Source organism: Rhineura floridana, chromosome 4 (genome assembly GCF_030035675.1).
Source record: "Rhineura floridana isolate rRhiFlo1 chromosome 4, rRhiFlo1.hap2, whole genome shotgun sequence".
In the NCBI taxonomy this organism is placed as follows: domain Eukaryota; kingdom Metazoa; phylum Chordata; class Lepidosauria; order Squamata; family Rhineuridae; genus Rhineura; species Rhineura floridana.
This window is the reverse complement of record NC_084483.1, coordinates 119,676,955-119,704,817: the sequence shown is the minus strand read 5'-3', so window position 1 is coordinate 119,704,817 and position 27,863 is coordinate 119,676,955. Positions and strand designations below refer to the sequence as shown.

At 40.8% G+C, this 27,863-nt stretch overlaps 1 protein-coding gene across 12 annotated transcripts in view; it reads right to left on the bottom strand.

Moving 5' to 3' along the window:
• The window catches only part of TIAM2 (TIAM Rac1 associated GEF 2), a 274,765-nt gene that overhangs the window by 234,841 nt on the left and 12,061 nt on the right, over positions 1 to 27,863 (bottom strand). For 5 of the 12 annotated variants that reach the window (XM_061624187.1, XM_061624185.1, XM_061624196.1 and 2 more), the window contains one exon: positions 5,520 to 5,645. The exons of 6 other annotated variants lie outside the window; for them this stretch is intronic. The gene's annotated coding sequence lies outside the window, so the exon portion shown is untranslated. The remainder of the gene's footprint in view (positions 1 to 5,519; positions 5,646 to 27,863) is intronic. One more of the 12 variants, XM_061624188.1, reaches the window with a different exon arrangement.

The window sequence follows — 27,863 nt, the reverse complement described above, 5'->3', positions numbered from 1 at the left end:
AAAGAGTGCTTATCAATGGTTCCTTCTCAAACTGGGTGGAAGTAACGAGTGGGGTAGCACACGGCTCAGTCCTGGGCCCAGTGCTCTTCAACATTTTTATTAACAACTTGGATGAGGAGGTACAGAGCATGCTTATCAAATTTGCAGATGAAACAATATTGGGGGGCATAGCTAATACCTTGGAAGACAAACAAAATTCAAAGGGACCTTGATAGGCTGGAGCATTGGGCTGAAAACAACAGAATGAAATTCAACAGGGATAAATGCAAAGTTCTACACTTAGGAAAAAGAAACCAAATGCACAGTTATAAGATGGGGGATACTTGGCTCAGCAATACGACATGTGAGAAGGATCTTGGAATTGTCGTTGATCACAAGCTAAATATGAGCCAACAGTGTGATGTAGCTGCAAAAAAGGCAAATGCTATTTTAGGCTGCATTAACAGAAGTATAGTTTCCAAATCACGTAAGGTATTAGTTCCCCTCTATTCAGCACTGGTTAGCCTCATCTTGAATACTGTTCTGGTCTCCACACTTCAAGAAGGATGCAGACAAACTGGAACAGGTTCAGAGGAGGGCAACAAGGATGATCAGGGGACTGGAAACAAAGCCCTATGAGGACAGACTGAAAGAACTGGGCATGTTTAGCCTGGAGAAGAGAAGACTGAGGCACTCAGTCTTGAAGCACTCTTCAAGTACATGAAAGGTTGTCATACAGAGGAGGGCCGGGATCTCTTCTCAATCATCCCAGAGTGCAGGACACGGAATAATGGGCACAAGTTGCAGGAAGCCAGATTTCGACTGGACATCAGGAAAAACTTCCTAACTGTTAGAGCCATACGACAATGGAACCAATTACCTAGAGAGGTAGTCAGCTCTCCAACAATGGAAACATTCAAGAGGCAGCTGGACAGCCATCTGTCGGGAATGCTTTGATTTGGATTCCTGCATTGAGCAGGGGGTTGGACCTGATGGCCTTATAGGCCCCTTCCTACTATTCTATGATTCTACTTCTGGCTGGCTCTCTCAGTTTGTGGTTCCCATGCCCTTGTCTTTCCACTTGAAAACTCAATGAATTGCAAAACTGAGCATTTTCTATCATTAAAACTGAGCCCTTGTACATATAGTGGCTCTTTAATGACAAACTTGTTATAACATCACCCTCACTTATAATGAAGCATTTTGTGATATCTTCAAAGCCAAGGTATTTATTTTAGCATAAAACGTCTGAGGTACCCACTGTTCTTTCTGCTGCAACAAATTATTTATTATTAATTAAACTTATATACCGCCCGACTAGCAATAGCTCTCTGGGCGGTGAACATCAAAAAAATACAATAAAATTACACAATCTCATAAAACAAAGTATATAAATACTGTACAAACTGAAATCAGATTACAAAAATTTAAAATTAAATTAACTTAAATTAAAATGCCTCAGAGAAGAGGAAGGTTTTAACTTGGTGCCGAAAAGATGATAGTGTCGGTGCCAAGCACACCTCCTCGGGGAGACTATTCCATAGTTCGGGGGCCACCACTGAGAAGGCCCTAGATCTTGTCACCACCCTCCGGGCCTCCCTATGGGTCGGGACCCGGAGGAGGGCCTTCGTAGTAGACCGTAGTGAACGGGCGGGTTCATATCGGGAGAGGCATTCCGACAGATATCATGGTCCCGCGCCGTATAAGGCTTTATAGGTTAGTACCAACACTTTGAATCTTGCTCGGAAGCATATGGGAAGCCAGTGCAGGCGAGCCAGAACAGGTGTTATATGCTCAGACCACTTGGTTCTTGTTAGCAGTCTGGCCGCCGCATTTTGCACTAGCTGTAGCTTCCGAACCGTCTTCAAAGGTAGCCCTACGTAAAGCGCGTTGCAGTAGTCCAGACGCGAGGTTACCAGAGCATGTACCACTGATGTGAGGTCTTCCTTACTCAGATAGGGTTGGGCTACCAACCGAAGTTGGTAGAATGCATTCCAGGCCACCGAGGCTACATGAGCCTCGAGTGAGAGGGAAGAGTCTAAAATGACTCCCAAACTACGAACCTGCTCCTTTAGGGGGAGTGTAACCCCATCCAGGACAGGGTATATATCCACCATCCGATCAGAGAAACCATCCACCAACGACATCTCAGTCCAGGAATTTTTTTGAACCGATAATATCTTTATCTCCAATCTCTTCAATTCCTTCAGAGACAGCGCTGTATTCCAAACTGTAATATTTATCTCCAGGATCCGTCACAACCAGGAAATCCAAATCTTTTTTCATGTCCATATTTAAGCCAATCTCCATAGATTGAACCTTGCCTTTAATTTCTCTTTCATCCTTTTTTTGTTTTCCAGATCTATCTTTATTCTCCTTTCTCATAGAATCCTGAGTTTCTTTCAGCTCCTGTCTCATTTCATGAAATTCAGTTCTCCACGCTTGTCTATTATTTCTCAGTTCTTGTTTTATTGAGTTAATCCCATCCATTATTTTCTGAAGCATGTCTAGAAATAAAGTCCCTTCTTGTACATCCATGATCTTCTTAATTGCCATTCTTAAAACCAAAAGAACAAAACTCCTTCAATTTTCAATGTCCCAAGCAAAGAGCAGTTTATTTCTTTATCCAGTTACAAAGGAGTTAATCTTTCCAACTAACTAATGTCACACGCCAGACAGTCCTTATCTCTTAAATGTCCAGAAGTGCAAAAACAGCTTTTAGTTCACAGCGTTCAAATAACTAGTAGCAGAGAGAATGAGCAGATTCGTCAACAAAAAAAAAAAAAAGTAGATCAGAAAAAATAGTCCCTTATATATATTACACAAAAGTCTTGTAAATCAAAAAGATTTCTTATCTCTCCCAATCAGAAAGCTCTCATCCGTTGTAATCTTTAAAACGCAATTTTCCATGTCAGCTTTTTGCAATAATAATAAAAAAAAGATAAGCTATTTATATTTTCTTCCCCCTTAGCAGAAGATCTTATTCTGGAAGTGCTCAGCAAACTCATTACAGCGGGCCACCGATGTATCTACCATGTCCTGTAGGCCTGGATGGAGTAGGCCTCGAACCACTCTAAAAAGCTCCGCTGGGCGGGAAAGAGATGACTGAATAGTGGCAGCGAAATGTTGTTTTTTCGCCACCCTTACCGCTCTTACATACAGCTTGGTAGAAGCACGAACCAGCTCATAATTGCATTCGTCGGGAGTTCATCTCCATCTCCGCTCAAGCCGCCTCCTATCTTGTTTCATCGCTCTCAGCTCTGGAGTATACCAAGGAGCTGTATGAGCTCTACAGAGGAGAGGGCGCGCAGGAGCGATCGTGTCAACAGCTATGGCTCTATAATTTCCATACTATGATTTACCTGCATTTGTAAGCTGCGATGGGTGGGCCAGGAGTGGGATAAAGGTTTTTTAAATTAAACGAACAACTAGGTATTAATAGATACTTCATATCCTTGGTTTATCTATTGTGTTATATTGTTACCCAGCCCTTGGAATGGCAAAAGTCAGAAAACAAAAAATAGTAAAAGAAAACAAGAAAGAGGAACAGAGTAATGTCAGACTGCTCTTAATCAACAAATAACAAAAATATTTAATGATTTTGGGTAGTTCTTCCTGTGGAGAGGCACAGTGATGTTACAGACAACATGAAGGAAATTATTCTGGATAGGACTTGGGAATGTCAGTGCCTTAATCAAACTTAGTATCAATGCTACCACTTTAGAATACAATGGAATGGAACACTTATTAGGGTTAAACTGGCTATGGCACTGTCAATCCATTCTGCTAATTCCTTGTGATGGAGGCTCTCTGCAGCAACAACCACACATAAGTAAAATTTAATAAACAATCAAATGCCTTTCAATGCTCCAGTGATCTTTTTTTTTAAGTGTGAGCATATGGTACTTTCAGGCTTTATTCACATCCTGGAATCTTTTTAATTAATCTTCAAGTTCGCCTGCTAGAACAACATGCCTGCCCAAATAAAAAATGAGCAACAACAGAACTTGGAGATATCATTACTTTGTCCAACAGAAAAATCATGTTTCTTAAAATTATATCAGAATGAAATAATCACACAAACTAATTAGTCACTAGGGTTCTAATTCACAGCCTGCTTACTCTTCAGGTCTGTTAGATTTGCAAGTAAGAAAAGCTAAAGAGAATGGCTGCATTGAGACATTACATGAAATAATAATTTAGCATGTCATGAATGATCCTTGATGATCCTTGAGCTTGCTATTGTCCTCTAGACCTCTAGTTCAGAAGCTGTCACTTTCACTTCTACTTAGTCTAGCTTGTCATGTTATCCAAATCAACAAACTGTGATTAATGTTAACTATGGTTTGTTTTAAACAATCGAACTTGAAGTGACATTAACCACAGTTTGCCAATTTGGGCAAAATTACAAGCCATGGTTAAGCACAAATGGAAACAAAATCTGCAAAACTCCTTCTTGTGGCTGTATTGGAGCGGGGTGAAGGACACAAGCCCAAAGCAGCCAATCTCAGATTTGGCTATAGTGAAACCTGACTATAAACACTCTCATGCTTGGCATAATATCACTGCACGAGGCAGCATGCTCTGAGCGGATAATCCTGCTCATTTTGGCCAACATCAAAAAGATTTAAGTCCATCCAGTTTATGTAACAGAGTTGTGTAACATATCAGTTATAGCTGAATTTTTGAAAGTTACTATCCTTTACAACTGGTAGCAGACTATATAAAGGCAGCTTCATGGCACTAGCTATAACAGCTAATCACTAGCACAAGCAAATTACATAAATACATGTGATCTTCGGTTGGATAATTAAAAAGCCTCTTCAGAAATGTAATTATAAGTTTATTCACCAGTCTTCAGATCCTGTTCACGGCACAATGCTTTTAGAAAATAAAAAACACTAACAAATTTGAATATTACGAAGTAAACAAAGCTGTACAGCTACCACTCTCTTGAAATGTATCTTAGATGAAGCCTTATTAAACACCAAGGAATGATCCCTACTACTGCCAAATTAGTCACAGTTATGAATGCACAGTTATACAATAACTTGTTGCAGAATGTGGACAGGGACACACATTCCAATGAATGTAATGCAGTGTGAAAGGATATATAGAGTTATAGTTCCCAAACTAGAAAAAGACATGTAAGCACTTTCTGCATGTGAACATCCTTTTTCTGGAGTGGAATACCCAGCTTTAAAAAAAAAACTATGTTGGAAAGAATCAAACAAATTATAAGCTGAATCTTTATTATATATCTCAAATATTTTCCTTTTTCAGAGAGGAAGAGAAACCTACAATTTTTCCAAGCTAGTAAAGTATATTGCCACATAATGAGAAAAGATTTCCTTCCAGCAACTGTATTTGTTCCTGGAGTAAAGGGAACATGGAACGGAGTGGCTAATGCATTTATTCTTAGATGAATATTCCAAACTATTAAGCACACTTAAACTGTATTCCAGCAAACTGCCCAATCAAGAAATTTTGGCTCAAGTAGTCTCTCTCTTTTCCACAAAAATTCAACAAAACCAGCCAACCTTGATGATATTGCTATATGGTTGTCCTCCTTGCTTCCACTTTCTCTTGAATCAGCAGCATGGAGACATGTTAATATGCTGAGCACATTGCCCTGCCTCTGTTGCTCTACCAGATGAGGTACTCTTCTGAAAGACAAAAACATTTGAACCCTAGGCAACTTGGATCACTTCAGTCCATACAGCAATATGCTTCATACTTCCTCCATGGTCTTTGAGCTGGGTAGACCAAGAATGGCAACATTAACAGAGTCATTCTATAGAGGAGACAAGGCCTGAAGTCCTTTTCAGGAGATTCCTGTGCACAGTAGTATGATATACAGGACGGAAATTCATATTCAGTTTGGGCCCCCACATAGTACTGGACATGTGTGACCTGTTTACACTTTTCATGGATAGTGTGCATAGAACTGTACTCAGTTCTCAAAACTATCATCACCTTTATTTATTTATTTATTTATTTCCCGCCCTTCCTCCCAGCAGGAGCCCAGGGCAGCACCCAAAGCGCTAAAAACACTGTAAAACATCATAAAAACAGATCTTAAAATACATTAAAACAAAACAGTGTTAAAAACATTTTTTTAAAAAAAAACAACTTTAAAAAAGGGTTAAAAACATTATTAAAAAAGCACTTCTAACACAGTCACAGACAGGGATAGGTCTCAACCTAAAAGTCTTGTTGAAAGAGGGCAACTTCAAGCCTGTACAGCACTCTTGGAGTGTCACTTACTTGCCTATATTAGCAAATTATTCTTTTTCTAGGAGGCCTCTTCTCCATCATCTTTTTTTGTAATAACTCAACTGAAGATATCATCACTTTGCTTCTCTATCCACATAAAGCAGCCTGAATAACAAATCTTTAAATAGCTAAATAGAGCTTTTCATTTGGTACCAACTCTGTCACTTTCTAGTTAGAAAACATGCAATATTGTTGGATGCATCTCACATGAAAATGACATTAACATGCCTGTTTTTCAACAACTTCTTACCAGAATTTAGCACCTTTTGTAGAAAATGTTTGGTGTTTTTTTTTACAATAGTTGCAAAGTGAAACGGGTCTGTTTTAAAATGAAAATTTTTTTCAAAGTCCTAGAAGAAGTGCAACATAAAAGATTGTGCAGCTCTTTAAAAACTTCCTTTTGGAAGTTACTAAATAGAGAAAATTATCAAATAACACTGATGTTTAAAGGCATCACATGACAAGAGCAGAGGCACCTGACCTTTGCCTGTCTGCCAGCAAAGAAAAATCTATGGATACAGATTACTACGGTACATAAAATTTGTGAATTAAATGAATGTGCTCTTTCATTATAAAGTTGCCCAGAGGAAGAATGTGTATATTCCAACATCACTTGGTAGGGCAGAGCTCAGTAGGAATTGTACTTTCTCCTACATATAGGAGCATATGGGCACAAGCCATTCAATACCTAACTGAAAAACACAATTTGCACACAGATATCATAAGTGCTGCATTGTTGCCCTTCTGTTTCCCACATGGCATAGCGGGGCTTCATCAGAAGCTTTTTCAGGAGGGGACATGGCCCAGCTCCCTAAACTATATCCTAAAGCTCTTCAGCTATTGGGCCAGGGCCAAGTAATATAGGCTTGCTGTTTATGTCAGGTAAGAACAGCTTATATTCTTAGTGAGCAGTGATTTCTCATTCCTGGTTCATCTCCTTAGTGAATGCTTGAGGTTTTGCAGCAAGTATTCTGCAAAAAGAAGGGATCCCAATGGCATTACAAGCCTACATGTATCCTATTTAAACAGACCCCATGTACTTAACAGACAGTATATGGAACTGTGATGGGACCTGCCACTGCCTCCCCAGTATTTTGAAGAAATTAGGGTACATTGGAATCATAAGATTTAAGATGGATATGGACAGAGGTCAGATGCAAATGAGATGTATTATGCTAACGCAAATCATTGGATGCTAAGACATAGGAAATCAGAGTTTAAACTGGATCCTCCAGAGTAATTTGGTTTCTACATTAAGCCATCTTTATAATATGAAGAATTTATGGAAAAGGTTCTTAAACTATACTAAGCTCAGAAGGGAAACACATGGAGAATTTAAATGTCATTTTCAATGTGAATAGATAATTTCAGTGTTTTGGATCTGGAATCTATTCCAGAAGACTTCAAAAACCAATTACTTGCAATTTCAGTAAGACGTGGAACTCTTGTCTTGATAATACAAAGGCAGAGCAGAATTATTTTATACCAATAGCAAACTGGAAAGCACGCCCAAAAGGAAGCATGAGCAATAAGATTTGGTTGAGATTATATGTTCCCAACTATTATAACAAGACTGTTTGCATTTGTGTTAGACACTTCCTCAAAAGCAAAACAACTCTCCAGTTCATAGTGGCATCTGATCAAATGCCCAAGATTCCAACCACTGCAACACTATACAAAACAGGGCATTACAACATTGCAACCAGAAAAGAAATTGATTTCAATTAAAATTGCTGGAGCGTTACGAATGAATAATGTGTTATATTTATTTGTAAAATTCAGTTAATAGATCCGGCATAACATTAAGAATAACTTGTAGTTAGTATTGCTAAGGGAAACACACACTGATATTTTAACAAAGAACCCAGTCCAATAGATCTTGCATCATCCTGTAAGTGTTAGCTATGCTAACATAATATGAAAGAAGAAATTCCCAGTGCTTGTGAATGTGTGACAGGAAGGACTCCATGCAAAATAATTTTTTAAATCACTGTAAAAAACAAATCAAAACAATATATGAAAAGTGCACATTAGTACTACAGGAATAGGCAGCAACAACGTGATAGGCCTGAACTCCATTTAACATGCCATTTTATTGGCCATTTCATACAGGGAAAATGAAGCAGTTTATATTAAGTGTAAGTAATAATTACATCTGCCTAAAGCTAATTTTATGCTGTCAACGTGGTAAGAGTTCAAGCCAAATACACATATCATGCATACATACATTGCACTGCCTGATATTCCACGACAACCTGCTGACCACTCCCAGTGTAAAAGGCAACTCCATGGTAGAACAGCGATTAGTTAGGAATGAGATAGAACAGCACCTTAGAAAATAAAATTGCTTAGGGAGCATAACTATCCCACCTGTTACACATAAGGAATTCTTCATGTAACATCTTATTTAAACATATCTGTATGGGAAAAGGATAATAAAAGTCATTTCCTATCAAAGGTTTCAAGCACTGTTAATGGAACATATTGCATACTTTATGAGTGTGACACCGGTATTCCACACCTGAACCTTAATTCTCAGGGTAAAGCCTCACTGATGCACATTTTGACAACATTTGATACAGATCTTAATGATTTTGAGTGAAAAGAGAATACCAAGAACCAAGAGGTAGATGTTTTAAAACGTTTATCACACAGTGGCTATAACTGCATAAGGAGGCGGTAATTTACTGTCCCCGACTATGCAATAATTGAAGTATCATTCAACACCCAATTCCAAAGAAAGGGTATCCTAGGGAATGCAGTAATTATCAAACTATTGCCTTAATATCCCGTGCAAGTAAACTAATGCTCAAGATTCTACAACAAAGGCTCTCATCACATATGGAGCGAGAAATGCCAGACGTCCAAGCTGGATTTAGAAAGGGAAGAGGTACCACAGATCATATTGCAAACATACGTTGGATAATGGAATGGGCCAAGGAATTTCAGAAGAAAATCACCCTGTGCTTTATAGATTACAACAAAGCCTTTGACTGTGTAGATCACGAAAAATTATGGAATGCTTTAAAAGAAATGGGGGTGCCACAGCATCTGATTGTCCAGATGCGCAACTATACTCTGCACAAGAGGCTACTGTAAGGACAGAATATGGAGAAACCGATAGGTTCCCCATCAGAAAGAGTGTGAGACAGGGGTGTATTTTATCACCCTATTTGTTTAATCTATAGGCAGAACATATCATACGGATAGCGGGATTGGACCAAGATGAAGGTGTAAAAACTGGAGGGAGAAATATCAATAATTTAAGATATGCAGACAATACCATACTACTAGCAGAAACCAGTCATGATTTGAAATGAATGCTGATGAAAGTTAAAGAGGAAAACACAAAAGCAGGACTACAGCTGAACGTCAAAAAGACTAAAGTAATGACAACAGACGATTTATGTAACTTTACAGTTGACAATGAGGACATTGAACTTGTCAAGGATTATCAATACCTTGGCACAGTCACTAACCAAAATGGAGACAATAGTCAAGAAATCAGAAAGCAGCTAGGACTGGGGAGGGTAGCTATGAGAAAACTAGAAAAGGTCCTCAAATGCAAAGATGTATCACTGAACACTACAGTCAGGATTATCCAGAGAATGGTATTCCTGATCTCTATATCTGGATGTGAAAGTTGGACAGTAAAAAATATGGATAAGAGAAAAATCAACTCATTTGAAATGTGATGTTGGAGGAGAGCTCTGCGGATACCATGGACCTCGAAAAAGACAAATGGGTGTTAGAACAAATTAAACCAGAACTGTCACTAGAAGCTAAAATGTTGAATCATACTTTGGACACATAATGAGAAGACATGATTCACTAGGAAAGAAAATAATGCTAGGAAAAACAGAAGGGAATAGAAAAAAAGGAAGGCCGAACAAGGGATGGATTGATACCATAAAGGAAGCCACAGACCTGAACTTACAAGGTCTGAACAGAGTGGTTTATAACAAATGCTATTGAAGATCACTGATTCATAGGGTCGCCGTAAGTCGTAATCGACTTGAAGGCACATCACACACACACACACACACACACTGCAGTAAGGAGCAGACATTGAAATGACAAACTAATTATTGTCCATGTTCAGACATAATTCAGTTTAGTGTGATAAGAACAACCTGCAACAAGGCTTACGCCCTCCCCCCCTTCTTCTACTGGTGCAGCTACAAGGAGAAATTCAGAGGGTTTTGCATTCAATTTCCATAACTTAAGAGTTTTGCATGTTTTCCGAAACCAAAACTGTGTTAATGTTAAGTATGGTTTGTTTAAACAAGTCAGTTTCATAACCAATGGTTTTAAGCTGGGTCGTTTCAAACAAGCCACAAGTAAGAATAACAACAATTAGTGGGGCTCAAACCGCATGAAATATTGCAATTAATATAAACCACAAGGAAATTCTTGTAAAACAGTTGATGTGGCCTGATGACGTAGACAAGGTTCTTGCGATGATGCGGCCAGCAATGTTTCCTCTCGACCCTTGCCCTTCTTGGCTTATTAAAGCTTGCTGAGGGGGGTTGACCGAGGGGAACCAGGGTGTGGTCAACACATCATTGCGGGAGGGAGTGGTTCCAGCAGCCCTGAAAGAGGCGGTGATCTGACCTCTCCTTAAAAAGCCCACCTTGGAGCCATTGGTTTGCGACAATTACCAACCAGTCGCAAATACCTCCTTCTTAGGGAAGGTGATTAGAGGGTTGTGGTGCAGCAATTGCAAGTTCTGTTGGATGAAACAGATTTTCTTGACCCATTCCAGTCTGGGTTCAGGTTTGGGTATGGGACTGAATCGGCCTTGGTCACCCTGATGGATTATCTTTATCGGGAGAAGGACAGGGGGCATGCAACCTTTATTCTTATTTAATTTCTCAGTTACTTTTGATACCATTGATTATGGTATCCTTCTGGGCCAACTTGGTGAGATGGGCATCGAAGGCACTGTTTTAAAGTGGTTCCGATCCTATCTCTAGGGTTGTTTTCAGAGAATAGCATTGGGTGATTGTCTTTTGGCTCCCTGGTAGTTGTGCTGTGGGGTGCCGCAGGTTACCATCTTGTCCCCCATGCTGTCTAACATCTATATGAAGCCATTGGGAGCGGTCATTAAGAGATTTAGGGTGAGGTGTCAGTGGTATGCTGACGATACCCAGCTCTATTTCTCTGCAACATCTGAATCAGGAGAGGCCGTGCAAGCCCTGGACCACTGCCTGGACTCAGTGGTGGGCTGGATGAGGGCCAGTAAACTAAGTAAACTAAGATGGAGGCGCTGTGGGTTGATGGTTCCCAAGTTCAGATAATTGGTCAGTTGCCTGCTTTGGATGGGGTCATACTCCTTCTGAAAGAGCAGGTCTGTAGTCTGGGGGTGCTCCTGGATCCATCTTTGTCGCTGGAGGCCCGGGTGACCTCAGTGGGTAGGAGTGCCTTTTATCAGCTTCAGCTGGTAAGACAGCTGCAGCCATTTCTGGACTGGGATAGCCTGACCGCTGTTGTCCACACATTGGTAATGTCCAGGTTGGATTACTGTAATGCACTCTATGTGGGGCTGCCCTTGAGGTTGATCCAGAAGCTGCAGCTGGTGCAAAATGCAGTGGCGAGACTGCTCACTGGGGCAGGGTATCGCCAACATGTCACCCCGCTGCTGAAAGAATTGCACTGGCTGCCCATTTGCTACTGGGCATAGTACAAGGTTCTAGATTTGGTGTACAAAGCCCTATACAGCTTGGGACCAGGATACCTGAAAGACCGTCTTTTCCCTTATAAACCCAGTCAATCACTGAGCTCTGCAGGTGAGGACCTGCTGCAGATACCATCTTATCAGGAGGTCCATTCTGCACAACATGGGAAACGAACCTTTAGTGTGGCGGCACCTATCCTGTGAAATTCCCTCCTCTTAAATATTAGACAGGCACCTTCTCTGTTATCTTTTCAGCACCTATTGAAGACCTTCCTCTTTCAACAAGCCTTTTAAGTTGAGACCTTATTCCATTTTGCATCTCTGTTGGAACTGCTTTTTAATATGTTTTTAACCTTTTTAAAAAATGTTTTTAACCTTTTTTTAAAAAAAGATTTTTGAAAGCCTTTTTAAAAAATGTTTGTAAAGATGTTTTCTTTAAACGTATTTGAAAGTGTTTTTAGTGCTTTTGTTTGCCACCCTGGGCTCCTGCTAGGAGGAAGGGAGGGATATAAATCAAATAATTAATAAATAAATAAAACTAAACTAAGGTCTAGGTCTAAATGTGGTCCCTACTAGGATAGGAGATCACTGGAAACCCCACATATACTGCCTTGAGTTCCATGATAGAAGAAAATGAAAGATATAAATGAGGATAAATAAATCCTTTCCTAGCAATCTCTCCCTGCCTCCCTCTTTTGACAGAACATAGCCTTGAGAACATAGCCTAGGGGAGTCTTGAAGTAGAATGTAGCATAAACATACTTTTAAAAGTACTTCTCTCATCTGATAATGGGTTCATACACACACTGCAATGACAGGGCATCTGCATAACAGAAGTATACACAAGGAGCCTGCCTGTTCACTTTCACAGCTGCTTTTTGCAAGAGATGCCTTACTAGTACTCAATGCTTGAGGCACCTTTTGGTCAGGGTTCTGCTTAGGTATATGCCTGTACTCACCAAAACACAGTCCTGTAATAGCTGGTTAATGATCCTGCCATTAATTGCTTTACACTGCTATGGCCAGATGTTTCTAATCTGGATATACTCTTCATTACCCATTTCAGTAGTTTCAGAACCCTGAAGTGACCAGAAGGGGTGGTGCCCACAACACTCATTCAAAAATCCAAATGTGCACAGGGGCCTAAAAGGATTGGGGATCCCTGCGTTAGACAATGGACTAATTGTGGTTTAATGGACAGAATAAAGCAGTTTCATATGTTTAGTTAAACCTCTAAAAGGAAATGCAGAATGTTTGCACTTTTTATGACAAAGGGAGCTTTTTCCCCCTTTTGCAATAGTTTTGGTCAGCGGTGTCACTAGCGGGAGTGCAAGGGGGTGCGGACCTCCGGTGCGCGCCCTCCCAGGGACATGGACGAGGTGGCTGGGCTTGCGTGCATGCACACTCGAGGCCAGCCACCCCGTCCATGCCGCTGGAGGGGCACCCAGCTGGAGAAGGCCTGGGAATGCTGGTGCGCCTCCCTCGCCCCGCCGATGCTGCCCCCGGTCTCTCCCGCCCGCCCGCCCACCCGCCTCTGAGGAGAAGTTGGAGCAGCCTTGCCGGGCAACGGCGTGGAGCAGGGCGGCTCTGGGTGTCACCCCCCTCATGGTGACACCCGGGTGCGGGCTGCACCCTCGGCACCCCGGTAGTGACGACCCTGGTTTTGGTTCTCTCTTATAATATGTCCTGCTGGAGTAAACTGAAAATGGCTTCAATGGGAGTTTGAAATGAGAAAGAATATATGTATCCAGGATATCCTAGTCTCAGAGATCTATGCACCAAAAAGAAACAAACCTGGTATTTAAAACATTTACATGCTAGATTCTCCAATTATAGGGTTGGCATGCCAGCAGAAACATTAGTCATTTGCTTAGTAACAAACCAAAATGAAAGTTGAAGTTGGTTTCCATACAATATCATTTACTTTTGTAACTAGATTTTTCAAAAGGTTTCTATCTTTAAGACAAAGTTTTGCACAGCATTTAAATTTTACCACTATTCCTATATATAGACTTTATTTTACTAAAATAGCAATGCTGAAGTGCATGGGTGGAAACTCAACAGTAAGTCCGAGAAGTTTAGAGATCTTGTATGAGTTGCACAATAATAAAACTTCATGTGAGGAATGGCATTACAAGCCTCACAAGGAGCAGCTCAACATCCTGCTGTCTTTCACACATGCAGGATTGCAATCATTTTCCCATTCAGGCCTTCCCCTCAAGAGACAACAGGTACAATCCCATTGAAGAAAAGTTTGCCCAAGGTTATTAGTTTGATAGAAAAAAAATTAAAATAGAGCTTAACTTGCCCACCAAAATCATTGGGACCTAATATGCTTTGGATGGATCACACCTGAAAAGGTTTACACTACAAAAGTCTAGAACATGCAGTACTCTCTATGATTTTGTTGTTCAGTTGTATTTGCTTTGATCTTAACTGAAGACTTAAAAAACAAACAATGGGGCAAACATGAAATTGTTCCAAACAGGTCTGGTAGTTTCTTACTCGTATGTCATTTTGAAAGGGGAGGGTAATTTTTTCAAAATTAGTTCACATGCACATTGCTAGGATCATTTTTATAGTGTTTCTTGAGGTGCCACCACAGGAACAATAGAAGACTTTGCAGAATTTTGTCCCTAACTGTGCCTAAGGATCATTACTGAGCGCTATATGCATGTCTCCACTGTTGCATCATGGACCTATGGAGGGGGGATGAGTGGGGGAGGCAAGCTAGCTCACTGATTGGACAGGAGCTGCCCAAGCCTGCCACACGTTTAAATATTGCATTTCTAGCTGGAACAGTTAGGAAAACAGGTGTTTTGGATCAGGCTATAAAGACAAAGCTGTTGTCTTCATTAGAAAAATAGGTTATTTTTCTTTCAGGGTTAAGTAGCGGTGAAAAAGTAGAAATAATTTTTTTAGGGAGAGAAGCAAAGGCAGAATCTGATGAGAAATTTTTGGAAGAAAAATGTGTTTTGGGTAGATCAGGGAAGCAAATGACTAGGAGAAGAAATTAACAAGGGCAATTGATTTGGAATAGTTGGTGTTTGGGAATTGGCCCCCACTTTGTCTTATAGTCTTTGGGAAGTTGCTTGCCTCTGTCTAGTCTAGCACTCTGTTTTCAACAGAGGCCAGCCAAATGTCTTTAAAAACTTACAAGCTGGGCATATACACAACAGTATCCCCTTGTAAGCTGTAAACTGCGCCTGAATATTGAAGTTTTATTTAAGTTTTATGGCTGACAGGAGGAGCTACCATAAGTAGCATTGGAGTGGAGTAAGAAGGAAAAGCTTTATATGGGTGAAGTCAAAGCAATGTATGATAGGGATTGATTTGGCAGGTTGCATTAGGATTTGGAAGTACCAACAGCCCTTACAAATAGGATCATGAATTTAGCTGGAGACATCCACAGTTCTCATCCACAGGAAAGAATTCAGTAACACAGCCCAAAAGAACATACAAAGGCATTATCTTGCTTAAGAATAAGGATTGTCCAGACTCACACAGCTAATACCAATTTGGCTAAAAACCTGTATTGAATCAGAAAAGAAATGTAGCAAATTTTACTCTTTCAGCAAAGAATAATTTCTCCTGACTTTAAGGAACGTGACAACAGCTGCAAATATTACTTCTGCCTGACAAGTTGCAGACACCTTTCCATATAAGGTGAAAAATGTACAAAAGCTGTTCAGGCAATACTGTTGCATCTTTCCTAGCTGGTTCATAACATTCTAGATGAAACCTATACTTTTTTGAAATCTATATAAAAATATTTACAAATATTTACAATTATTTAAAGAACATATCTGGGGAGATGAGCTTTAATTAGGATATCATTTTGCCCATTGATGTTATGTCAGCAGAAAGCACAACTTATATTAAACCTGGGCTTCTCAGTTTGGCACCCATGGGCACTTGTTTTGGTTGTTAGATTGGAGGGTTACCTGCTTTTTTTGTTTGTGATTTATTGGAGGCATGTGTTTTGCCTATGGGGAGCGGGTGTCTGAGCATTACCAGTTTTTCTTCTATAAAATGGGTTGGCTTCCACAACAGTTTATCAGATTTCCAAATATATTGCAGGCCTAAAAAGATTAGGGACCCCTGTATTAAACCTTTGAAGTTTGCAGCTTTAATCTAGAATGCAATTGAACATTATCTTACTGTGATACAGTACTGTGTTTCATATTCTGATTAGTAAACATGCTGTTAATGCACCACAAGGGATTAAAAATACATCAACAGGGGGGAGCACATGGAGAAGAAGAAGGTTGTTTGTATACCAGGAGCCCTCAGGATCACAGGTTTTAGTAATACTGTAGGCTAATCATCTATGTCTCCTGAATGAAAACTGAACCTGAGAGACAACTTGCATCTGGGTAGCACATCACAGCAGCAGAACAGAATACTCTAGAGGAGGAAGTAATAGCAAGATTTGGCTTGCCCAAACCAGAACTGTCAGAGTTAGACAATTCTGAAGTGTTGCACCAGATTTTAAGACAGGGGTGAGAGGAACCTTTTTCAGCCCAATAGGTGCATTCCCTTCTGAGAAGCGTTCTGGGACTGCATTCCAGTTGTAGGTGGGACCAAGACAACAGTGGAAGGGATCAGTCCCCAGCTGCACTCTCTGTGAAGACTGCCGCCCCCCAGCAATTAGGTTTGAAAATAGTCTTTCGCTGGCACCAAGAAAATGCTTTTTCCCCAGCCAAGTTGCTGAGGTAGAAATGTTTTTGAGAGGGACTACACATGGGAACAAAAGTATTAAACCACTCTTCCTGAATGGTGCAATCCCACCACCACCCAAAAAGCCCCCTGTATAGAAACTAGGTTTCGGGGAAAGCCTTATATTGGCCAAATTTCTATGTTGCAGGGAGAGGAAGGAATCTTCATGGACAGCATAACCAGAAAGAGAAGGGTTAACCCATGACGTGGATCCCCAGTCTCTATGAAGAACACATACACCCTCCAGCAAGCAGGCCTGGAAAAAAATTAAATGGAGCCAATAGGAGGCTTTTCTCGAGACAACTACTGTGCACAGCAGGATGAAGGCAAGGAGGAGACTATATAAGGTAGTCTCTGTGGGCTGGACAGGGACACCCCACAGGCTGCATTTTGCCCATGAGCTGCCTGTTCCCTAGTCCTGTTTTAAAAAGTTCTGAAGGCTTCCAATTCCAGCAGCTCATAACACCATTGTGAATTCACAGATCACAATGAATCCTATAGAACAGTGACATTCACCTAGATAACAGCCCTGATTTTGTTTATTTATGCAGGATAAAATATGGGAACCACTCTTTCAATATCATAAATATACAATTCACTCCTTCAACTTCTGATTTGTTCATGGGGTTATTATCCCAAAGTAACTATTTAAACATTCCCCATTGCTTCAAGGTGTTACAGATAAATAGCTGGTGGAGAAGGGGAAGCATGAATATTTTACCCTTAGAATTCTCTCCATCATATTCAAGCATGCTGATGGCAAGAAACCGAAAATGTTAATAACTGCATCATCATACCGTAAGATTATGGCATTGCCCATATCTAATATTTGGATTACTATCTAAGGATAGTTTAAGGTCACGAGCTACTCAAAGGATTACACAGAGCAGGAGCGAGACACCTTTGTCAGCTGCAGGGCTATATTCCCTTCTAGACAACGTTACAGGGGCTACATGGCAATGGTGGGTGGGACCAGAGGAAAAGTGGGCAGAGCAACTAATGCAAATTTTATCTTTGTACAGTAGGCTGGTTTCTATACACACTCACACAACCCTCTCTATCCCCTGTCCAGCCATGCAAGAATAATTGCCAGAGTTCAAGGCCACATTCTAGCCATGCAAAAATGCTTCTGGAGGAAACAAGCACAGGATCACTTGTAACCCTAAACCAGTGCTCTGGTTTCCCAACTGGAGAAAGGGTGGCAAAGAGGAGTGAAGCAAACACAATTGTCTCAACAACACATCTGCAATGGCTGTAGCTTGCTGACCAGACTGTTATAGTCTGTGATTTCAATAGACATAAGGTAATTCTAGAGCTAAAGCTGTATTAAGAGTCCCAATTATTGTTTTAGGTACAATCACAGAGTATTTACAAGGTTAAGCCACCAACCAAGAGGATCCTTTACCAAGCAAGGCCTACTCCTTTACAGTGGTCAACACACCCAGAAAGTACATAAATGAAACAAAATGGCCTATTTTGCTACACATTTGTAACTAATTAAAGTAATAGTCTTAAGAAAAAAGAATTTATACAAGAATTACATATATTTATTTAAAAGCATTTATAGACTGCTTAATATTTAAAAATCTGTAAACCATATAGAAAAATACAACATAAAAACAACGGACATACAAACATAAAAACAGGAAGACAGTATTATAAAAACCAAACTTCAATAGTAGCAGGAACTATCTTTACAAGACATCTGAAGTAATAGATAAATAGCAGAGGGAAGGGCATTCTTGAATGTAGGGACAATGCCTGTTTTTGGGTCACCAACCTGGGATATTCTGCAGAGTGCAGTGCCACAAGTAAAATTTTCCCACATGATGTAATTCATCTTACACATCTATAGGAAGGCAGCACTACAGGTAACCTGTTCCCAAACACTTTTATTAGGCTAGGGAAATGTATGAAAATTAACTGGCAGTCTGAGGCTAAAAATACGCTGATACTTTTCAGAGTACAGATTGCTCCATAGAAGCAAACCCAGCAGTCTGTGAATCGCAAGTGGAAAACACCCAACCTCTACACCCACTATAACTTGCCAAATAGTCTGTGTCAAAAAAGTACTCATTCAAACCAATGTGCCGCATATTATGCCTGAAAATCAATTTGCATCAAGAGTGGTGATCCTGTTCTCCTTAATATCAGGGATGGCCTGTATAAGATGTATGCACACATTCACACTGAAGCAAAAGGGGGTATATTTTTTAAGGAGCACTAGAGCCTCCAAGTCATCTAGTGCTGCTGAATTGGGGCTTAAGAGTGCACAGGTAGAACAACAGTGCACTATTAACACAGTCCTTCAGAAGATTTGCCTATGCTAAATTGAAAACAATATGTATTGCTCATTATTGGAGTGTTGCTATATATGATATGCTGACTATGAACAGATGTAGGCATAATCCAATACATTGTGGGCATACACCTCATGTACCTAGTATGCAAACTATTTTTTATGCTTTTTGACCTGCTGATTCCTCATTGTTGAGTAACAGACCATTAAGTATGTGTGAAGCAGAAAGATATGACAGTGAAAATACATGTGTGTGGTTTATGAGTTTGGTTATTTAAAGAAAGGAGGGGATTAGAACCATTCATTACTTTTGAGAACTATTCAATGTGCTCCTCAGAGCCTGAGTTTTACTTCATTTCTATGCCAAGTTATAGATTGTGAATTCCAACTAGTTTTCTAGTTACATCAAACAATGTTGAACAACAATGGAGAAAACTTTGGTGCTTTTGTCCATCTACTGTATAATACTCAGTGCCGCTCAAACTACTGCTACAATTGTGATGTATATTATTTTTAAAACAGTTTTGGTTTATTAAAACACCAACATTTTAAGCATAGTTTCACTTTCCTTCTTAGGAACCTTGCATTGTATTCATTGATCTGGTTTTCAAAAATCCATTTAGTTATAGATTTTGATGCATGGGCAGTCTCTCAAGAAATAGTAACTCGCTGTGCTAGTAAACCTGGAGCCATCTGATGAGCATGCTACTAAAACTGGGATTTTGTACAAACAAGGAGCAACATTTTAAAAGTAGCTGAACAAAACTAGCAAACTCCATACATTATCTTAAGTGTGCCTTATGATGCATGGCTAGTGTTTGATCAGCAAAAATGTCAGAGGAGACTACAATCGCTTAGCAAACATCTTATAAACTTTCTAACAATTTAAGAAACACATTGAGGAATTTGTTGTAATCCAGAAAAAAAATGGTGACCTGAAATATTGATGAGTTAAGGGAAAACACTAAATAACTAGATAGAATATTGCCAGAACCTGGGACTACTGGTGTGGGGAGGAGCTGTTATATGGTCTTTTCCTGTAGGTTTTCACATTGCCCGAGTGGAAAAAAGGAGCCACACCTAGTGAAATCATCCATTTAGTCAGAAATTGAAAGAATTTTGGGAAGAATTCCTGACTGGTTTCTGTACTCTGACAACATCCAGCTGCTATCATTATTTGTAGCATTTTTCTAACATTAATATACACCTCCATTATGTTTTTCCTCATACCAGTTCTGGTAAAAACACATTTTGAATTGTAACCCCCCCCCAATATTTTAACCACTGCAACCAAAGTAAATGCTTAGTCTGTCCAAGTTACAATGTTTGATAAAATAAATTCTTCTTTCCTACCCAATCTGCTCAAAATAATTAGGAACTTACTGCATCAAAGTTGATGGAAACAGAAGTATAGGGATAGAAGGTGGCAGGTGGATGACAGTCTTATTTGTGGACATTAGAGAGCCCAGCCCAAAAATATTTGTATGCACATACATTAGTACAAAAGGATGTGATTATTTAAAGGTCAATAATTGTATTCTGCTCTGACTGAAATCTGCTTTGTCATTGGTTTCAGCATTTCCCATACCAGACTCTCTACAGTAAAACTGCTAAATAAGCCACTATTCTTGGTATATGGTGCCAATTAATTAATAAATACACAAAATATAACTTGAAAATAAGTGCTGATTTCTTACCAGGAAGACACTATCAAACCATTTGATGACTGTACAATCCATATCAGCATCACTTCATGCCCCAGAAATGTCAACAAAATGCCCAGTTCCAAATGTTATTTTAATTGCATTTATTGCTTAGCCAGAGGTTAGAAAGTATCTTATCATTAAAAGCAATGTACATTACAAGGCACAGTTTCGATGGATGGCAATAGAGAATGGCTTCTTTAAAAAAAAAAACCCTCAAGGGTCTCAAATAAAAGTGAAAAGAAATATTTCATAAAACTTTTTAAAAGCAGAGGGCATGAACAAACCCAAACTACACCTCTTGTCATAGCTATTTATTTATATATTTATTGTATTTGTATACTGCCCCATACTGGGCGGTTTACAGTAACTAAAAACATTAATAATAATAATAATAATAAATTTTATTTTTCAGCCGCCTATCTGTCCGGGTTAGGGACACTCTAGGCGACGAACAACAAGAATAAAAACAATCCATATACATCAATATAATCAAATTTTAAGCTAAAAAAACCATCCGTTAATTCAGTTGTAACATAAAATTAATCTGTCCCAATCTTGTAGGCCTGTCTGAACAGCCAGGTCTTCAAGGCTCGGCGATAGCTGGACAGGGAGGGAGCATGTCTGAGATCAAAAGGGAGGGAGTTCCAGAGGGTGGGGGCCACAACAGAGAATGCCCTCTCTCTGGTCCATACCAGCCTAGCTGTTCTCACCGGTGGGACCAAGAGAAGGTCTTGCGAGGTTGATCTCGTCAGGCGGCATAATTGGTGATTCTGGAGGCGTTCCTTCAAATATACTGGGCCGAAACCGTATAGGGTTTTAAAGGTCAACACCAACACCTTGAATTGGGCCCGGTAGACAACTGGTAACCAGTGAAGATCTAATAACACTGGGGTGATATGATCCCAGCGACGGCTATGCGTAATCAAGCGTGCCGCCGCATTCTGTACCAGCTGTAATTTCCAGACCGTTTTCAGGGTAACCCCACGTAGAGCGCATTGCAGTAGTCTAGGCGAGAGGAGACCAGGGCATGTATCACCTGAGGGAGCAGATGAATAGGAAGGTAGGGTCGCAATCTCCGTATCAGATGTAATTGATACCAGGCTGCCCGGCTCACTGCTGTAATCTGAGCCTCCATGGACAGCTGGGAGTCAAGTATGACCCCAAGACTGCGGACCTGGTCTTTCAGGGGTAAACTTACTCCATCAAGCATCAGGTCAGTAATTCCTAGTTTCCTTTTATCTCCCACAAGTAATACCTCAGTCTTGTCGGGGTTCAGCCTCAGCCTATTCTCTCCCATCCATCCACTTACGGATTTCAGGCACTTGGACATGGTGTTCACAGCCAACTCCGGTGAGGACTTAAAGGAGAGATAGAGCTGAGTGTCATCTGCGTACTGATGGCACTGCAACCCAAAACTCCTGAGGATTGCTCCCAGCAGTTTCACATAGATGTTGAATAGCATGGGAGAGAGAATAGAACCCTGTGGCACCCCACAATGAAGAGGCCAAGGGTCTGAAACCTCATCTCCCAATGCCACCCGTTGCTGCCTATCTGAGAGATAGGAACGGAACCACTGCAGGACAGTGCCTCCTATTCCTAATCCCTCTAGGTGATTTAAAAGGATACTGTGGTCAACAGTATCGAAAGCCGCTGAGAGGTCCAGGAGGACAAGGAAGGTGTATTCACCCCTATCCAATGCCCTCCGCATATCATCTACCAGAGCGACCAAGGCTGTTTCCGTTCCATGACCAGTCCTAAAACCCGATTGGTATGGATCTAAATAATCCATAAATAAATTAAAAACAAATATAAAAATTTAAAACATCTTTTAAAAACAATTTAAAACACAATTTTAAAAAATTAAAACAATTTAAAAACACATGCTAAAATGCATGGGAGAAGAGGAAAATCTTGACCTGGCACCGCAAAGATAACAATGATGGCGCCAGGCGCACCTCGTCAACACCATCATTCCATAATTTGGGGGCCACCACGAAGAAGGCCCTTGTTGCCACCCTAAGAGCTTCCCTCAGAGTAGGCACCCGGAGGAGGGCCTTAGATGTTGAGTGTAGTGTACGGGGGGGGTTGTATCGGGAGAGGCGTTCCATCAGGTATTGTGGTCCCAAGCTGTGTAAGGCTTTATAGGTTAAAACCAGCACCTTGAATCGAGCTCAGAAACATACAGGCAGCCAATGCAAATGGGCCAGAATTGGTTTTATATGTTTGGACCGTCTGGTCCCTGTTACCAACCTGGCCGCTGCATTTTGCACAAGCTGCAGTTTCCAAACCATCTTCAAAGGCAGCCCCACGTAGAGTGCATTGCAGTAATCTAACTTGGAGGTTACCAGAGCACGGACAACTGAAGCCAGGTTATACCTGTCCAGATAGGGGCGCAGCTGGGCCACCAACCGAAGTTGGTAGAAGGCACTCCGTGCCACTGAGGCTACCTGAGCCTCAAGTGACAGAGATGGTTCTAGGAGAACCCACAAGCTACAAACCTGCTCCTTCAGGGGGAGTGCAACCCCATCCAGGACAGGTTGGACTCCACCATCCGGTCAGAAGAACCACCCACTATCAGCATCTCAGTCTTGTCTGGATTGAGCCTCAGTTTATTAGCCCTCATCCAGTCCATTGTCGCAGCCAGCTCAACAGCTCAAGACTTTTAGTGTAGTGGCATCTACCCTTTAGAATTCCTCCCCTTAATTATTAGACAGGTGCCATCTCTGTTATCTTTTTGGCACCTACTGAAGATCTTCCTCTATCAACAGCCTTTTAAGTAAAGACCTTATCCCAGTCTGTGTCTGTGCTGGAATTGCTTTTTAATATTTTTTAAATATTTTTTTAAAAAGATGTTTTAAAAGATGTTTTAAAGATGTTTAAAATGTTTTTAAGGATGTAATATATTTTAAAGTCTGTTTTTATGATGTTTTAGAGTGTTTTAGTGCTTTTGTTTGGAGCACTGGGCTCCTCCTGGGAGGAAGGGTGGAATATAAATCTAAGAAATAAATAACAATAAATAAATAAGAACAGAGGTTTGCTTTCATATACAGCTGTAAGATCTTGACTATTATTGCCATAAAGCCATAATAAGAAAGTAGGTATGTTTCATATATAAAACATTGTTCAGAGTCAATATATATTTAGAATTTATTACTAAACAATAGTGTGTGTGTAGACTTTTAAGATCACATCTATTGGTTCATTGTGCAGTTTTATCCCACTGAAACTAGCAGTGTGATCCCTGCCAGACCATGGCCACAGAAAGCTATTCCAACACTGCAATTCTGTATATTCTTGCAAAGCTACGTTCTTACTCAGAAACAGAGTCCTGGGACATATATTTTCTTTTTCTTCTTAAAAAAAAGAGAGAGTAAATAATGAAGAGAAGAAACAGGGAACAGTCTGGCTAGAATTGCATCATGTATTTCAGTGTTTCATGATAAATTTATAAAATTCTGTGTTGTAAGCCAACTTGGGAATTTATTTAAAGCGTTAGGGTATAAATTCTGGTTATAATAAATAAATTATAAAGAAAAAGATGAATAAGTCAAGCAGGAAAAGGCTAATGTGGCACAAAGGAATTCCCTCAGTTTTGTAAGTACATTTAGTAGAGTGTCATTTTTGCTAATAAGTAGACCTAGGGTGGGGAACCCACGTCCCTCCAGTTGCTGTTGGACTCCAACTTCCAAAACTTGGGAGAAGAAAAACCTCAAAGTGCCAAGGTCAAAAATTTGTAAGTAAAATTACAGTACGTTCAAGCACACACCAAAGGCATACCCAAATTAATTTTGCTATTATTGTATTCACATGACTGTTGTGCTTATTCAGATTTCCCCAAAAAACAGACTATAGCAAAGGTGCAAATTCTAAGTCTTCATTCAAACCAACAGAAAATAAGTATTTGAGTTGGAGAATCCAAAACAATCCCTCCGCAGTAAAACCTTTTTGGTTGTACCTTTGAATGCACTATAATATAACTTATGAGTAGTCATTATTCTTGTGTCCAAATTGGTTTGGGCTTGCTGTATCCTTAACCATTACTTAAATTAAGCCACCTGGAGTATCTTTCAAGGTTTATAAGCTGATAGTTCTTTTTACATTCCACTTAGCAGGAAATCTGCCTGTGCTTTGCTTGGATATTCCAAAAGAAATTATTGTCAAGGTTTTCAAGGTAACCCATGATGGGAATACTTTCTGTTTTTCTGAACTTTTATGGATTGTCTCTTCTTTGTTTTTTACCTTATGCGGCTAATAATTTTTAGTGTGGTGTTACATAAGATGTATTCAACAATGTATGTGGTTGGTCTTGTAGCTATCTAAACTTTACAAGTCTTATCCTTCCATGGGTTATTCATGTGCTTTTGTATTTCATTTTATTATACATTGCCCTCAAGAAAGGGCCCTGCTGACCCAAAATGTGCAAGCTTGAATTAATATCTAAATAGGTGATATCCACACTGTTTGCTGCTTCTTGTTTGACCCTGATACCTTGACGTTTTTTCTCTCCTGGGTTTGTTTGGACTCCAACTTCCATCAGCCCTAGTCAGCATGGCCAATGGACAGGTATTATATGAACTGCAGTTCAATAGCAACTGGACATTCACAGATTCCCCATCCCTGAACTAGATTGTCAGTTGCCATATCAGCTTACTGTGGGCATCCTAGAGGAGCTACAAGTGACTACTGCTATACCTCAAAAATCTGCCTACAGACCCTGGCCAGTGGTTACAGCCTACTCTAGAGCTTGTTTGGCTATGTTATATAAAATCAGGGGTTTAAGATTGCACCTGCACTGAAAGAGGAAATATTACTTTCAGCAATGTATATTATTTGAATATATCTATGCTAAGTAGTTATCTTGCCAATAGAACTGAACTGTCATGTGGGTAACAATAGATGCAAACACTACAAAAGGTCCAAATTCTAGTAACCAAAGAGCAAACACTGCCCTTGGTGATTTATTTATTTATTTTATTTCATTTTTAAACCGCCCATAGCGAATAGCTCTCTGGGCGGTGTACAAAAGATTAAAAGTACAGAAATACAAAATATCACAATAAATAAACTGAAACAAAGAGATTTAAAATTGTAACCTTAAACGCTTTAAAATGCCTGGGAGCATAGCCAGGTCTTAACCTGGCGCCGAAAAGATAGAAGCGTCGGCGCCAGGCGTATTTCTTCGGGGAGGCTATTCCACAATGCGGGGGCCACTACAGAAAAGGCCCTAGATCGAGTAACTGTCCTCCGGGCTTCCCGATGGGTTGGTACCCGGAGGAGGGCCTTAGACGCTGAGCGAAGTGACCGGGTCGGTTCATAGCGGGAGAGGCGTTCCACAAGATACTGCGGTCCCACGCCGTGTAAGGCTTTATAGGTCAAAACCAGCACCTTGAATCTGGCTCGGAAGCAAATAGGTAGCCAGTGCAAACGGGCAAGAACAGGTGTTATATGCGCTGACCGGCTGGTCCTCGTCAGCAGTCTGGCTGCTGCGTTTTGCACTAGCTGAAGCTTCCGAACTGTCTTCAAGGGCAGCCCTACGTAGAGCGCATTACAGTAATCCAACCTAGAAGTTACCAGAGCATGAACAACTGAGGTGAGGTCATCCCTGTCCAGATAGGGGCGTAGCTGGGCTACCAACCGAAGGTGGTAGAATGCATTCCTTGCCACCGTGGCCACTTGCGCCTCCAGAGACAAGGAAGGATCGAAAAGAACCCCAAGACTACGAACCTGTTCCTTCAAGGGGAGTGTAACCCCATCTAGAACAGGGTAAGCATCCACCATCTGGGCAGGGAAGGCATTCACCAACAGTGTCTCAGTCTTGTCTGGATTGAGTCTCAGTTTATTAGCTCTCATCCAGTCCATTATCGCGGTCAGGCAGTGATTCAGCACATCCACAGACTCACCTGTAGAAGATGAAAAGGAGAAATAGAGCTGCGTGTCATCAGCGTACTGGTGGCAACGCACTCCAGAACTCCTGATGACAGCACCCAGAGGCTGCATGTAGATGTTAAAAAGCATGGGGGACAAAACCGACCCCTGAGGGACTCCACAATGGAGAGTCCAAGGAGTTGAGCAATGTTCCCCAAGTACTACCTTCTGGTGACGATCCGCCAAGTAGGAGCGGAACCACTGCCAAGCAGTGCCTCCAACTCCCAACTCCGCGAGTCTCCCCAGAAGGATACCATGGTCGATGGTATCAAACGCCGCTGAATCCTATAAGTTCACGTTTAAATAAAACTTCATGTTCTAAACAAAGATAACCATTCAGAGTTCTCTACTCTATAAATGCACACACACATAAAATATATGTCTCAGGTATCAAAGGCCAGGGTAAAGAGGTGCATCTTCAACATTTACCTAAAACTGTACAATGAAGTTGCCAGAAACACCTTGGTGGGAGTTCCACAACTTAGGGACTGCCACAGAGAATGCCCTCTCCTGGGCCACCCCCCAAACTTCCAAGAGTGGCAGAACTACGAAAGTGCCCCCTCTGCTGATCTCAACACCCGAGAGGATCTATAGGGAAGAAAGTGATCTTTCAGATATTTGAGGTCTAAGTCGTTTAGGGCTTTAAACACTAGTGTGAGCACCTTGAATTGGGCCTGGAAACGAACTGGCAATCCATGCAGTTGTTTTAAAACAGGGGTTATATGAGATCTAAAGGGAACCCTAGCCAGTAATCTGGTTGCTGCCTTTTGGACCAATTGAAGTTTCTGAGTAATCTTCAGGGGCAGCCCCATATAAATCACATTGTAAAAATGCAATCTGGAAGTTACCAGAGCATGGAGTACTGTGGTCAACTCATCTCTGTCCAAAAGGGGCCAAAGGTAGTGAACAAACCAGAGCTGGAAAAGGGCACTCCTGGCCACTTGAGCCTCCAGGACAATGTTGGATCCAGGAGTAACTCCAATCTGCGGACCTGCTTCTTCAAGGGGAGTGCAGAGCACCCAGACTGGGGTGGCTAAAGAGATCCAGAAAGTGGATGGGCAGCTGGAGGGATTGGACTGTAAGGAGTTGCAGTCAGTAGCGGAGCAGGAAGAAGATGCCTTGATTGTCCAGGAGCCTGTCAGGGGGGAAGACACCAGAAAGCTGGATGTAAAGCCCCAAGATTTGAAGGAGGACAGGCTGGAAAATGAAAAGGAAGATGGCTCGGAAGAAAGTGGGGTAGAGGCTGGAGAACAGATGCTGCTGATGGATGTCTCTGCTCCAT